The sequence below is a fragment of the Bufo bufo genome, chromosome 3, assembly GCF_905171765.1.
Source record: "Bufo bufo chromosome 3, aBufBuf1.1, whole genome shotgun sequence".
NCBI lineage: Eukaryota > Metazoa > Chordata > Amphibia > Anura > Bufonidae > Bufo > Bufo bufo.
This window is the reverse complement of record NC_053391.1, coordinates 494,002,694-494,019,530: the sequence shown is the minus strand read 5'-3', so window position 1 is coordinate 494,019,530 and position 16,837 is coordinate 494,002,694.

Here is a 16,837-nt window from a genome sequence, read left to right as displayed (position 1 = left end):
AAAAAAACCAGGTCTCACATCTCTATTCAACCAAATCTGCACAGTTTTAGCTGGTCAAGTTATTTGTAGTGACCGTAAAAGCAGACTTTTTGTTCTGGGTTGAAAAAGCATTCCCAAATTTGCCATTCTGAAAATAACTAGTTTGTGGTATTTGAGGCCTACTTGAAATCTATCCCAAAAAGAAAATCTTACATTGAAGGTATTGATAGTGTCATTCAGAAAAAACTAAGACACACGCTAGCGTGCTGATAGAAGTGTCATTCTGTGATTAAACCTATAACTGTCACACAGCGCAAAAAAAAACAGGTCTCACATCTCTATTCAACCAAATATGCACAGTTTTAGCTGGTCAAGTTATTTGTAGTGACCGTAAAAGCAGACTTTTTGTTCTGGGTTGAAAAAGCATTCCCAAATTTGCCATTCTGAAAATAACTAGTTTGTGGTATTTCAGGCCTACTTGAAATCTATCCCAAAAAGAAAATCTTACATTGAAGGTATTGATAGTGTCATTCAGAAAAACCTAAGACACACGCTAGCGTGCTGATAGAAGTGTCATTCTGTGATTAAACCTATAACTGTCACACAGCGCAAAAAAAAACCAGGTCTCACATCTCTATTCAACCAAATCTGCACAGTTTTAGCTGGTCAAGTTATTTGTAGTGACCGTAAAAGCAGACTTTTTGTTCTGGGTTGAAAAAGCATTCCCAAATTTGCCATTCTCAAAATTGTGGTGAACGGGAACAATGAGGAAAACATCTAATAAGGGACGCGGACGTGGACATGGTCGTGGTGGTGTTAGTGGACCCTCTGGTGCTGGGAGAGGACGTGGCCGTTCTGCCACAGCCACACGTCCTACTGAACCAACTACCTCAGGTCCCAGTAGCCAGCAGAATTTACAGCGATATTTGGTGGGGCCCAATGCCGTTCTAAGGATGGTAAGGCCTGAGCAGGTACAGGCATTAGTCAATTGGGTGGCCGACAGTGGATCCAGCACGTTCACATTATCTCCCACCCAGTCTTCTGCAGAAAGCGCACAGATGGCGCATGAAAACCAAGCCCATCGGTCTGTCACATCACCCCCATGCATATCAGGGAAACTGTCTGAGCCTCAAGTTATGCAGCAGTCTCTTATGCTGTTTGAAGACTCTGCTGCCAGGGTTTCCCAAGGGCATCCACCTAGCCCTTCCCCAGGGGTGGAAGAGAGAGAATGCACTAACGCACAACGACTTATTTTTCCTGATGATGAGGACATGGGAATACTACCTCAGCACATCTCTGATGATGACAAAACACAGGTGCCAACTGCTGCGTCTTTCTGCAGTGTGCAGACTGAACAGGAGGTCAGGGATCAAGACTGGGTGGAAGACGATGCAGGGGACGATGAGGTCCTCGACCCCACATGGAATGAAGGTCGTGCCACTGACTTTCACAGTTCGGAGGAAGAGGCAGTGGTGAGACCGAGCCAACAGCGTAGCAAAAGAGGGAGCAGTGGGCAAAATCAGAACACCCGCCGCCAAGAGACTCCGCCTGCTACTGACCGCCGCCATCTGGGACCGAGCACCCCAAAGACAGCTTCAAGGAGTTCCCTGGCATGGCACTTCTTCAAACAATGTGCTGACGACAAGACCCGAGTGGTTTGCACGCTGTGCCATCAGAGCCTGAAGCGAGGCATTAACGTTCTGAACCTTAGCACAACCTGCATGACCAGGCACCTGCATGCAAAGCATGAACTGCAGTGGAGTAAACACCTTAAAAACAAGGAAGTCACTCAGGCTCCCCCTGCTACCTCTTCTGCTGCCGTCTCGGCCTCTTCTGCTGCTGCTGCCGCCGCCTCGGCCTCTTCCTCCGCCTCTGGAGGAACGTTGGCACCTGCCGCCCAGCAAACATGGGATGTACCACCAACACCACCACCTGCGTCACCAAGCATCTCAACCATGTCACACGGCAGCGTTCAGCTCTCCATCTCACAAACATTTGAGAGAAAGCGTAAATTCTCACCTAGCCACCCTCGATCCCTGGCCCTGAATGCCAGCATTTCTAAACTACTGGCCTATGAAATGCTGTCATTTAGGCTGGTGGACACACACAGCTTCAAACAGCTCATGTCACTTGCTGTCCCACAGTATGTTGTTCCCAGCCGCCACTACTTCTCCAAGAGAGCCGTGCCTTCCCTGCACAAACAAGTGTCCGATAAAATCAAGTGTGCACTGCGCAACGCCATCTGTGGCAAGGTCCACCTAACCACAGATACGTGGACCAGTAAGCACGGCCAGGGACGCTATATCTCCTTAACTGCACACTGGGTAAATGTAGTGGCGGCTGGGCCCCAGGTGGAGAGCTGTTTGGCGCACGTCCTTCCGCCGCCAAGGATCGCAGGGCAACATTCTTTGCCTCCTGTCTCCTCCTACTCAGCTTCCTCCTCCTCTTCTTCCACCTGCTCATCCAGTCAGCCACACACCTTCACCACCAACTTCAGCACAGCACGGGGTAAACGTCAGCAGGCCATTCTGAAACTCATATGTTTGGGGGACAGGCCCCACACCGCACAGGAGTTGTGGCAGGGTATAGAACAACAGACCGACGAGTGGTTGCTGCCGGTGAGCCTCAAGCCCGGCCTGGTGGTGTGCGATAATGGGCCAAATCTCGTTGCAGCTCTGGGACTAGCCGGTTTGACGCACATCCCTTGCCTGGCGCATGTGCTGAATTTGGTGGTGCAGAAGTTCATTCGCAACTACCCCGACATGTCAGAGCTGCTGCATAAAGTGCGGGCCGTCTGTTCGCGCTTCCGGCGTTCACACTCTGCCGCTGCTCGCCTGTCTGCGCTACAGCGTAACTTCGGCCTTCCCGCTCACCGCCTCATATGCGACGTGCCCACCAGGTGGAACTCCACCTTGCATATGCTGGACAGACTGTGCGAGTAGCAGCAGGCCATAGTGGAGTTTCAGCTGCAGCAATCACGGGTCAGTCGCACTGCGGATCAGACCCACTTCACCACCAATGACTGGGCCTCCATGCGAGACCTGTGTGCCCTGTTGCGCTGTTTCGAGTACTCCACCAACATGGCCAGTGGCGATGACGCCGTTATCAGCGTTACAATACCACTTCTATGTCTCCTTGAGAAAACACTTAGGGCGATGATGGAAGAGGAGGTGGCCCAGGAGGAAGAGGAGGAAGAGGGGTCATTTTTAGCACTTTCAGGCCAGTCTCTTCGAAGTGACTCAGAGGGAGGTTTTTTGCAACACCAGAGGCCAGGTACAAATGTGGCCAGACAGGGCCCACTACTGGAGGACGAGGATGAGGAGGAGGTGGAGGAGGATGAGGATGAAGCATGTTCACAGCGGGGTGGCACCCAAAGCAGCTCGGGCCCATCACTGGTGCGTGGCTGGGGGGAAACACAGGACGATGACGATACGCCTCCCACAGAGGACAGCTTGTCCTCTGGGCAGCCTGGCACACATGAGCGACTACATGCTGCAGTGCCTGCGCAACGACAGCAGAGTTGCCCACATTTTAACGTGTGCGGACTACTGGGTTGCCACCCTGCTGGATCCCCGGTAAACGACAATGTGCCCACCTTACTTCCTACACTGGAGCGTGATAGGAAGATGCGCGAGTACAAGCGCACATTGGTAGACGCGCTACTGAGAGCATTCCCAAATGTCACAGGGGAACCATTGGAAGCCCAAGGCGAAGGCAGAGGAGGAGCAAGAGGTCGCCAACGCAGCTGTGTCACGCCTAGCTCCTCTGAGGGCAGGGTTAGCATGGCAGAGATGTGGAAAAGTTTTGTCAACACGCCACAGCTAAGTGCACCACCACCTGTGTTAGCAGGAGGCAACATTTCACTAACATGGTGGAACAGTACCTGTGCACACCCCTCCACGTACTGACTGATGGTTCGGCCCCATTCAACTTCTGGGTCTCCAAATTGTCCACGTGGCCAGAGCTAGCCTTTTATGCCTTGCAGGTGCTGGCCTGCCCGGCGGCCAGCGTTTTGTCTGAACGTGTATTCAGCACGGCAGGGGGCGTCATTACAGACAAACGCAGCCGCCTGTCTACAGCCAATGTGGACAAGCTGACGTTCATAAAAATGAACCAGGCATGGATCCCACAGGACCTGTCCATCCCTTGTGCAGATTAGATATTAACTACCTCCCCTTAACAATATATTATTCTACTCCAGGGCACTTCCTCATTCAATACTATTTTTAATTTCATTTTACCATTATAATGCGGGGTGACGTGAAGCCTGATTCTCTGCTATGACATGAATACAGATTCTGCGCTGACATAAGGCCAGATTCTCTGTTACGGGACCTCTCTCCTCTGCCTGGGTGCCTGGGCCTAAATGTGTGACAGTGGCCTGTTCCAGTGGTGGGTGACGTGAAGCCTGATTCTCTGCTATGACATGAATACAGATTCTGCGCTGATATAAGGCCAGATTCTCTGTTACGGGACCTCTCTCCTCTGCCTGGGTGCCTGGGCCTAAATGTGTGACAGTGGCCTGTTCCAGTGGTGGGTGACGTGAAGCCTGATTCTCTGCTATGACATGAATACAGATTCTGCCAGATTCTCTGTTACGGGACCGCTCTCCTCTGTCTGGGTGCCGGGGCCTAAATGTGTGACAGTGGCCTGTTCCAGTGGTGGGTGACGTGAAGCCTGATTCTCTGCTATGACATGAAGACAGATTCTGCGCTGACATAAGGCCAGATTCTCTGTTACGGGACCTCTCTCCTCTGCCTGGGTGCCTGGGCCTAAATGTGTGACAGTGGCCTGTTCTAGTGGTGGGTGACGTGAAGCCTGATTCTCTGCTATGACACGAAGACAGATTCTGTGCTGACATAAGGCCAGATTCTCTGTTACGGGACCTCTCTCCTCTGCCTGGGTGCCTGGGCCTAAATGTGTGACAGTGGCCTGTTCCTGTGGTGGGTGACGTGAAGCCTGATTCTCTGCTATGACATGAATACAGATTCTGCGCTGACATAAGGCCAGATTCTCTGTTACGGGACCTCTCTCCTCTGCCTGGGTGCCTGGGCCTAAATGTGTGACAGTGGCCTGTTCCAGTGGTGGGTGACGTGAAGCCTGATTCTCTGCTATGACATGAAGACAGATTTTGCGCTGACATAAGGCCAGATTCTCTGTTACGGGACCTCTCTCCTCTGCCTGGGTGCCGGGGCCTAAATGTGTGACAGTGGCCTGTTCCAGTGGTGGGTGACGTGAAGCCTGATTCTCTGCTATGACATGAAGACAGATTCTGCGCTGACATAAGGCCAGATTCTCTGTTACTGGACCTCTCTCCTCTGCCTGGGTGCCGGGGCCTAAATGTGTGACAGTGGCCTGTTCCAGTGGTGGGTGACGTGAAGCCTGATTCTCTGCTATGACATGAAGACTGATTCTGCGCTGACATGAAGCCAGATTCTCTGCTATGGCATGAAGAGACTGATTCTCTGCTGACATGAAGCCAGATTCTTTGCTATGGCATGAAGAGACTGATTCTCTGCTGACGTGAAGCCAGATTCTCTGCTATGGGACCTCTGTCCAATTGATATTGGTTCATTTTTATTTTTTTTATTTTAATTTTAATTCATTTCCCTATCCACATTTGTTTGCAGGGGATTTACCTACATGTTGCTGCCTTTTGCAGCCCTCTAGCTCTTTCCTGGGCTGTTTTACAGCCTTTTTAGTGCCCAAAAGTTCGGGTCCCCATTGACTTCAATGGGGTTCGGGTTCGGGACGAAGTTCGGTTCGGGTTCGGATCCCGAACCCGAACATTTACGGGAAGTTCGGCCGAACTTCTCGAACCCGAACATCCAGGTGTTCGCTCAACTCTAGTGAAGTGCGCATATTTTTTACCTTTTGGTAATGAAAAAGGACACTGAACGCTTTCATCACATATACAGGTAAAACTCCAAAAATTAGAATATTGTGCAAAAGTTAATTTATTTCAGTAATGCAACTTAAAAGGAGTTGCAATAATGTAACTTAAAATTAGAATTTTGTGAAAAGGTTCAATATTCTAGGCTCGAAGTGTCACACTCTAGTTAGCTAATTAATCCATACCCCCTGAGATTGTGAATTTGGGGTTTTCATAAGCTGTAAGCCATAATCATCCAAATTATAACAAATAAAGGCTTGAAATATCCCGCTTTGCATGTAATGAGTAGTGTTGAGCGAGCACCAAAGTGCTCGTGTAGAACACTTCGCGATGGGTGTTCTACCAAGCACCTGAGCACAATGGAAGTCAATGGGAGAACCCCAGGCACCCCCTGCTCTGAAGAGGGGAGGGTGTCTGGACTCTAGCTTGGGTTAGAAATCCCTGCTCTGACTCCATATATAGCTATGTCCATATACGGAGTCAGTGCTTGGGGACACCCCAGTGTATTTAAATCTAATTTAGCCTGTATTTCAGAATAGTTTCTGCCAGGATTCATACTTACAACCTTCTATATTAAAGGCAAGGCACTTAACCACTCAGCTATAATAGCTGCATAGCCAGTTACTTATAAAAATTATATATATGAGACTTCTACTGTACTGTACTTCTACTGAAACCTATACAGTATAAGTCTCATATTATATTTTATTTTTAGTGTCTGGCTATGCAGCAATATAGTTTAGTGGTTAAAGTTCTGGGCTGTGATGCAGAAGCTGTGAGTTCAAATCCTGTATTAAACTTTTTCAGAAATAGAGGCTAAACTTAATTTAAATATACAGTCGTGGCCAAAAGTTTTTAGAATGACACAAATATTAGTTTTCACAGTTCTTTGCTAAACTGCTTTTAGATCTTTGTTTCAGTTGTTTCTGTGATGTAGTGAAATATAATTACACACACTTCATACGTTTCAAAGGCTTTTATCGACAATTACATGACATTTATGCAAAGAGTCAGTATTTGGAGTGTTGGCCCTTCTTTTTCAGGACCTCTGCAATTCGACTGGGCATGCTCTCAATCAACTTCTGGGCCAATTCCTGACTGATAGCAAACCATTCTTTCATAATCACTTCTTGGAGTTTGTCATAATTAGTGGGTTTTTGTTTGTCCACCCGCCTCTTGAGGATTGACCACAAGTTCTCAATGGGATTAAGATCTGGGGAGTTTCCAGGCCATGGACCCAAAATATCAACGTTTTGGTCCCCGAGCCACTTAGTTATCACTTTTGCCTTATGGCACGGTGCTCCATCGTGCTGGAAAATGGATTGTTCTTCACCAAACTGTTGTTGGATTGTTGGAAGAAGTTGCTGTTGGAGGGTGTTTTGGTACCATTCTTTATTCATGGCTGTGTTTTTGGGCAAAATTGTGAGTGAGCCCACTCCCTTGGATGAGAAGCAACTCCACACATGAATGGTCTCAGGATGCTTTACTGTTGGCATGACATAGGACTGATGGTAGCGCTCACCTTTTCTTCTCCGGACAAGCCTTTTTCCAGATGCCCCAAACAATCGGAAAGAGGCTTCATCGGAGAATATTATTTTGCTCCAGTCCTCAGCAGTCCATTCACCATACTTTCTGCAGAAGATCAATCTGTCCCTGATGTTTTTTTTGGAGAGAAGTGGCTTCTTTACTGGCATTCTTGACACCAGGCCATCTTCCAAAAGTCTTCGCCTCACTGTGCGTTCAGATGCGCTCACACCTGCCTGCTGCCATTCCTGAGCAAGCTCTGCACTGGTGGCACTCCGATCCCGCAGCTGAATCCTCTTTAGGAGACGATCCTGGCGCTTGCTGGACTTTCTTGGACGCCCTGAAGCCTTCTTAACAAGAATTGAACCTCTTTCTTTGAAGTTCTTGATGATCCTATAAATTGTTGATTGAGGTGCAATCTTAGTAGCCACAATATCCTTTTAACATGTCAAGTCTGCAATTTTAACCCAATCAGCCTGACATAATGATCTCCAGCCTTGTGCTCGTCAACATTCTCACCTAAGTTAACAACACGATTACTGAAATGATCTCAGCAGGTCCTTTAATGACAGCAATGAAATGCAGTGGAAAGTTTTTTTTGGGATTAAGTTAATTTTCATGGCAAAGAAGGGCTATGCAATTCATCTGATCACTCTTCATAACATTCTGGAGTATATGCAAATTGCTATTATACTGCTGGGTTCCATGGATGCAGACCAGGCACACAAAAGCTCGCTTGACCTTTGCAAAAGCTCATCTGGACAAAGAAGACTACTTCTGGTCTTCTGTGTTATGGTCAGATGAAACAAAAATGTAATTGTTTGGTCACAATGATGTTTTCTCCATTTGGCGTAAAAAAGGTGAAGCCTTCAACCCAAAGAACACCATCCCCACTGTCAAACATGGTGGTGGGAACCTAATGCTTTGGTGGTGTTTTTCAGCCAATGGACCCGGGAACATAATCACAGTAAACGGCACCATGAAAAAAGAGCAATACATGAGGATTCTCAACGACAACATCAGGTAGTCTGCAGAGAAACTTGGCCTTGGGCACCAGTGGATATTTCAGCATGACAATGACCCAAAACACACAGCAAAAGTGGTGAAGAAATGGTTAGCAGACAACAACAATAACGTTTTGGAGTGGCTCAGCCAGAGTCCAGACTTGAATCCAATTGAGAATCTGTGGAGGGAGCTAAAGATCAGGGTGAAGGCAAGAAGACCCTCCAACCTGAAAGATTTGGAGCTCATTGCTAAAATGAATGGGCAAAAATACCTGTGGAGACATGCAAACTGCTGGTCTGCAATTATAGGAAGCTTTTGATTGCTGTAATAGCCAATAAAGGCTTTTCTATTGATTATTGAGAAGGGTATGAATCATTTTGGACTGGACACTTTTTGCTCAAATAATAAATAGTAAATAAAAGCTGAGAAATGTATTTTTCCACAATAATGCCTCTGGTACATCGTCTTATTATCTTTTGGGAGACACCTATGTCATTTCCCGTCAAAAAATTACTTGCTGGTTGAATAAAAGTAACTTTAAGTCAAAATTTGCCTGGGGTATGAATAATTATGGGCAGCACTGTATGTGTGTATATATGTGTGTGTGTATATGTATATATATATATATATATATATATATATATAAAAAGAAAAATGGCGGCACTGGCACAAAGAAGAAAGTACGGGTGCACGTCCCAAGGGGAATAGACTTGTAGCCCCAATAAATGGATCCAGAAAAAAGAGCGGCACTCTGGTAGGTAAAAGCAAGTGAACCCTTTATTCACCCAGGTGGTGCAACATTTCGGCTCCAAGCATGAGCCTTCTTCAAGCAAAAATACAACTCAAATGGTGACAATTATATAGGGGAATCAATCAACATACAAATCATGTGATCACATATCACCCGGTGGGTGTGTTACAAGTCATAACAACAATATATTGAATAAATACAGTGTCTCATAGTGCATAAAATAAATCATCAGTTAAGAAGCATGACCATGCATGCTATATACATCAAAAACGTGATGCAACATGTGTGAATCAAATACAATAAATATGATCAGACAATGCGTCCACACTGTTTATACATAAATATAAATAATGCAAGGGGAGGAGTGAGGCGGTGGTGCCGCAGACATACCGAACCAGCAGGGAGGCTCATTCATTATCGCCATGTCGGCGTTGTGGACATCCCATTGCGCAGGCGTGGCCAGGCACCAATCACGGGTATTGGACATACAGGAAGAGCGACGCATCATCACAGCAGGCCGGCGACCGTACGTCATACAGACGTCACTCCAGTTAGCCGCGATGATGCGCATGCCCAGTGAAGGGCCTAGCTAGAAAGCGCCATCTTGGGTATTGGAAACTAGCCCATGGATCATACCTCTGTGTACCGCATCAAACCTAGAGCAAAGTCGGGCATCAGGGGCCTGAAAAGGGCACAAAGCTCCCATAGAATCGGGTGCCTGCATGCCCAACCCAGGTAAAGATCCACCGCAACTGCGAGATCCTCAGTACCTGCAGGGTCGAGCCACCTTACAGCCCAAGAGGGATCTCCTCATCTAGGTGCTTAGATGCCACAGGGTAATAAAATGAAATGAATATCATGAACACATTACACCAACAGGGGCTATTGTACCACAAGGACCAATCCCGCGGTGCCTGCCATACCTGGCAAAAACATAAGTGAAAGATGCCATCATAAAAAAACAAAATACAAAATACAGTCGAGTGGCCCTCTCCTGAGGTATACTGCATGCACACCATCCGTATGTTCCATCCCCCACGGTGCTGAGTGTAGGTGATCTAAAAAAAGAAGAAAAAAAATGTTAGAGCTAGAATAAATTGAGCTGTATAACTCTCCAAGTATGTACACAAGTAGCGGAACAACATCCCGCTAGACATCAGGGGAAAACCAACCCTCATAAGACATCCCCAAAATTATACTCTACATTCAAACCCTTGGGTTTCAAGCTGTCCAACTTGTGGATCCAGCTGAGCTCTCTACGCTTGAGTATTCTGGACCTGTCACCACCCCGTCTGGGCTGGGGTATGTGGTCAAGGATGCAGCACCTCAAATCACCTTCTCTATGTTTGGCCTCAGTAAAGTGCTTGGATACCGGCAAATCCAACAGTTTTTTACGGATACTGAGGCGGTGACTATTGAGGCGAGTCTTTAATTCAGTTGTCGTCTCACCCACATAAAGCAAATTACATGGGCAGGATAATACATAGACGACATGGTTTGAATCACAAGTTAGATGGAATAAAATGCTGTAGGTTGCGCCAGTGGTGGGATATACAAAATTCCTCCCTTTGCGAATGTACTTGCAGTTGACGCAGTTCAGACAAGGAAAACAGCCCTGGCCGGACTGCGTCAACTTGGTTTGTCTCAGGGATCCCTTGGGGCCAATATCGGCTTTGACCAATTGATCCCGCAAGTTTCTGGATCGACGGTAAGATGATAAGGGTGGACATGAAAACTCAGGGATATCTTTAAAACATGTACCAAGCAGACCTCAATGTTTATTGAGGATCCTATTTATAGAGGGGCTGAGTTCAGTGTATACGGAGACGAACGGAATCCTGTCCCTGTTACGGACAGTTCTCCGCTAAGTCAACAGCTCAGTCCTGTCTAAAGTGCGAACCCTGTCCATGTGTTCCCTCAATAGTCGTTTGGGGTAACCCCTTGCTTGAAACCTATTGGCCATGGAATCAAGGGTCGCATCCAACTTGGCCTCATCTGATACAACACGTTTAACCCGGAGAAATTGGGAGAAAGGCAACGATTGGATCATTCTCCTAGGGTGAGAGCTGTTGTAGCACAGAAAAGTGTTGGTATCAGTAGGTTTTGTGTATAGTTCAGTATACAACGTGCCCTCATTAAACACCACTCGGGTATCCAGAAACTGGATCTCAGTTCTAGAATAAACGAGGTTAAATTGTAAATCCGGATCATGGCTGTTCAGAAAGCCCTGAAAATTCATCAAGTCAGTCTCTGAACCTGTCCATATGAGGAAGATGTCGTCGATGTATCTCCACCACCTCAGCACATGGCTGAAGTGGTGGGACAAATAGACAACTTCCTCCTCATAGCACCGCATAAAAATATTTGCGTACGTTGGGGCCATGTGAGACCCCATGGCCACACCACGTTCTTGCAAATAAAATACATCTCTGAAAATAAAATAGTTATAATGTAACACAATTCTGAGCAAGTCAATTATAAATTCAGAGGCTTGAGGAGTATAGGTTGATGTCATCAACATTCATTCAACGGCTTTTATATTCCTTTCATGCACAATTGATGTGTATAATGAAGTCACATCAAATGATGCAAATACAACTGGAGACACCTGTGTCAAATCACCATCTTGTAGTTTGACCAAAAAGTCAGATGTGTCTCGTATATAGGAAGAACCCCCTATAGAAAAATCTCGCAGGACTTTATCTAAAAAGATGGCTATGCCGCTGAAGATAGAATCAGAGCCCGAGACAATGGGTCGTCCCGGGGGATCGATGAGGGTCTTCTGAATCTTGGGCAGCACATAAATCACCGGAGTGACCGGATGTGCTACCTCAAGAAACTCACAAAGACCCCCATTGATAACCCCAGCGGCCATAGCTTCCCTGAGGCATCTGCGGATGATGTCCGCTATCATAAATTTGGGGTCAGAATCCAAAATCCTGTATACCTGTGGGTCACCCAGTTGTCGCATAATTTCCTGCACATATTTGGAAGTATCCATTACTACGACCGCACCCCCCTTATCAGCTGGTTTCAAAGTGAGGGTGGGGTCGGATCTAAGAGACTCCAAAGCTTCAATCTCAGTGGTGGTCAGATTGGGGCGTCTGAAGTCACGGTCTCCCTGGGAGGAGAGCCGGAGCTCAGAAATACCCTGTCTGACAGCACTGATGTAAGCATCCACTGAGGGTTCATTAACCATGGGTACGAAGTTGCTCTTTTGAAGTAAATTGAGGGATCCCAGAGTGAAATCACTCATCTGAGATCTCACAATTGTGTTCTTTTTATGAAACCATATTTTCAGCTTGATACGGCGAAAGAAAATAAACTAGATTCTAATTCAAACCAGTTCACTGGTGCACTGGGACAAAATGAAAATCCCTTCGACAGGACACTTACTTGAGCTGGAGTCAGTTCCTTGGAGGATAAATTGACAACAGTCACTTCCTCCTCCCTGTGGCCATCTTGGTTGCCATTGATCGGGTTTTGTTGCTGCGTACTCTGCCTTGACCTTCTGTGTCCGCGGCCACCTCTCCTGATGCGTCGCCGCGTCTCTCCGGCATTTGTGGACCCTGGTCTAAAAAAGACTGCTCAACATTAGGAGATGCCTGGACAGTCTTCCTCCGTCTTCTGTTATCTCTTTGTTGCGTGTTGTATTGTCTGTCGGTCTGCCAATTGTAAATGTTGCCCTTTTTTTAATCGTCCGTATCCCACCACCATTTGACCCTTTTGTTCTCCTCTGAGTCCAGTTGGAAATGCTTCATTTGAGAGGAGAAGTCCTCCATATATTTAGTGAGATCTTCAGGGGATAAAAGAGACTGCAAACTGGCTTCGATATCACCTAATTCACAATGCAGGATAGACAGTTCATATTGCAAATACTCAATGTTGAGCAAAATAAAGTCCAAGGAATATCGGTTAGATAAAACTTCAAACTTTTTGCAAAACGTGGGGTTGCCAAAAAAAAGGTTAGGTCGGATGTTGGATCGCATCCCTCCAGGGATCTTCTCTGTTCTGTGATACTCGCCAAGTGTCGTCATATGAAGGCGAAGAGACAATATGCGTTTAGAAATATTCTCATACTTGCGTTTTAGTTCCTTGGTCGAGGGGGTGTTCAAGATTTGCCAGGGGTATGAATAATTATGGGCAGCACTTTATGTGTGTGTGTATATATATATATATATACACACACAGTACAGACCAAAAGTTTGCCAGGGGTATGAATAATTATGGGCAGCACTGTATGTATATATATATATATATATATATATATATATACAGTACAGACCAAAAGTTTGGACACACCTCATTCAAAGAGTTTTCTTTATTTTCATGACTATGAAAATTGTAGATTCACACTGAAGGCATCAAAACTATGAATTACCACATGTGGAATTATATACATAACAAACAAGTGTGAAACAACTGAAAATATGTCATATTCTAGGTTCTTCAAAGTAGCCACCTTTTGCTTTGATTACTGCTTTGCACACTCTTGGCATTCTCTTGATGAGCTTCAAGAAGTAGTCCCCTGAAATGGTTTTCACTTCACAGGTGTGCCCTGTCAGGTTTAATAAGTGGGATTTCTTGCCTTATAAATGGGGTTGGGACCATCAGTGGCGCTGAGGAGAAGTTAGGTGGATACACAGCTGATAGTCCTACTGAATAGACTGTTAGAATTTGTATTATAGCAAGAAAAAAGCAGCCAAGTAAAGAAAAACGAGTGGCCATCATTACTTTAACCACCTCCGGACGCGTCCTGGAGGTGGTTGTTTCATTCCACCTGGACGCGCCGGCGCTTCCTCTTGCGAGACGCGAGATTTCGGTCACAGCCGGCCCGCGCATGCGCATCGCGGGCCGGCAAAAGTTAAAGGACTATTGCATCAGCAACCTGCCAGCCAATGATCGTCGCTGGCAGGTTGCTGATTTTTAAAAAATCGAATCACAAGCCAGATAACAGATCATATTAGTAAATATGATCTGTTATATGGCTTCTCTGCTCCTCTGCTGGTCCTTTTCGTCGGTTGGATCCAGCAGAGGAGCAGACATCACTGTGAGTACACACCAAACACTACCCTTAGCCCCTGATCACCTTCCATCACGCCCATCATCCAAATTAACCCCTTGATCGCCCCCTGTCAATCACTTAGTGAAAGACAAAAAGTGATCAGTGTAAACTGACACTTTTTTTTTTCACTAGTATTGGCTGTTAGGTTTTAGGATTAGTTTAGGCCCCTTGGTTAGGTAGTTTAGGGATCAGTTAGCGCCCAGCCCACCGCACCGCAGTCACTTATTCGCTGTTTAGCGTATCGCTAATCAGCATTTGTACTTTTATAGTATCTGTAAGTGATCAAAACTGATCACGGTCAGATCTATAATAGTATTAGTGTCACCTTAGCTCGCCCTCCACCCAAAACGCAGTGTTTGCCCGATCAGGCCTGATCGGTCGCCCACACGTGCGTTCACCCACGCCCGCCCCACCGCAGTGACAAAAAATTAATTTTTTTTGATCACTGCACAATCACTTTACACGCTCTGCGGCGATAAAAAAATCAGTTTCGATATTTTTTATCAACCGCAGCGGCCTCCGGTACTTCGCTAGCCTCCCCTTTGTAAGACAGGCTTGCTTTTTTTCTTGGGTAGTCTCAGGGAATACCCCTAAATTTAGTAGTCCAAAATGTCAAACAGGGGGTATTCTTCTGAAGAGGCCTACAGGATTCTGACCCAGTCGGATGAGGAATGGGAACCCTCATCTGACGAATCTAGCGGGTCAGAATATGAACCTGTAGAAAGCAGTGGCTCTCTGACCCAAAGTTCGGACGAGGAGGTTGAGGTCCCTGGCAGCACCAGGCGTACCCGGCCCCGTGTCGCTAGACCACAGGTTACGCAGGATCCGCTTCAAGAGCAGCAGAGTGGGGCTGTCGCTGCCGGATCACGTGGTGAGGCATACACCAGCAGCGCAGCCCTCCCTGGACCTAGTACCAGCACTGCCGTACAACATGGTGAAGTAGCGAGCACCAGAAGGGCAGTTGAAGCTGGTACGGTGGCACGTGCAGTAGTTACCCCGTCGCAGCCACCGCACAGACAGGCCCGTAGAGCCCCTAGAATCCCTGAGGTGCTGGCAAACCCTGATTGGCAGTCACCAACTTCAGCCGCACCTGTAGTTCCCCCTTTCACCGCCCAGTCTGGAGTTCGGGTTGAGACGGCTCAGATCAGTACGGCCCTGGGATTTTTTGAGCTGTTCTTGACTGCGGAGCTCTTGGACTTAGTCGTGGCAGAGACAAACCGGTATGCCACACAATTTATAACCGCAAACCCGGGAAGCTATTATGCCCAGCCTTTCCGGTGGAAACCAGTCCAAGTTTCCGAACTTAAAATTTTTCTGGGCCTTCTCCTCAACATGGGTCTAACCAAAAAGCATGAATTGCGGTCATATTGGTCCACGAACCCAATTCATCACATGCCCATGTTCTCTGCTGCTATGTCCAGGGCACGTTTTGAGACCATCCTGCGTTTCCTGCACTTTAGCGACAACACCACCTCCCGTCCCAGAGGCCACCCAACTTTTGACCGGCTCCACAAAATTCGGCCCCTCATAGACCATTTCAACCAGAAATTTGCAGATTTGTATACCCCTGAGCAAAACATCTGCGTAGACGAGTCCCTAATACATTTTACCGGGCACCTTGGCTTCAAACAATACATCCCAAGCAAGCGTGCCCGGTATGGGGTCAAATTGTATAAGCTCTGTGAAAGGGCCACAGGCTATACCCACAAATTTCGGATCTATGAGGGAAAAGATCAGACCCTGGAGCCGGTCGGTTGCCCTGACTACCTGGGGAGCAGTGGGAAGACAGTCTGGGACTTGGTGTCACCCTTATTCGGCAAGGGGTACCATCTTTATGTGGACAATTTTTACACAAGAGTGGCCCTCTTTAGGCATTTGTTTATAGAACGGATTTGCGCCTGTGGCACCGCGCGAACTAGTCGCGTGGGCTTCCCCCAACGGCTTGTAACCACCCGTCTTGCAAGGGGGGAGAGGGCTGCCTTGTGTAACGAAGAACTGCTCGCGGTGAAATGGAGAGACAAGCGTGAATACATGCTCTCCTCCATTCACGCAGACACGACAATCCAAATTGAAAGGGCAACCCGTGTCATTGAAAAGCCCCTCTCAGTCCACGACTATAATGCGCTCATGGGAGGGGTGGACTTCAATGACCAGATGTTGGCTCCCTATTTAGTTTCCCGCAGAACCAGACGCTGGTATAAGAAGGTGTCTGTATATTTAATTCAATTGGCGCTGTATAATAGTTTTGTTCTCTACAGTAAGGCTGGGAGAACACGATCCTTCCTCAAATTCCAGGAAGAGATCATCGAGAACCTCCTTTATCCAGGAGGTTCCGTGGCCCCATCCACCAGTGTAGTTAGCCGTCTACACGAGCGACATTTCCCCAGTGTCGTTGCTGGTACCTCAACCCAACCGCCACCCCGAAAAAAATGTTGTGTCTGTAGCAGGAGTTGAATAAGGCGTGACACCCGCTATTTCTGTCCTGACTGTCCTGACCACCCTGCCCTATGCTTAGGAGAGTGTTTCCGGAAGTACCACACACAGGTACACCTAGCATAGGGATCACATCTCACCAGGACAGGCAAACAGGGCTATTAGGGCCCTTTCTCTCACAGCTGCT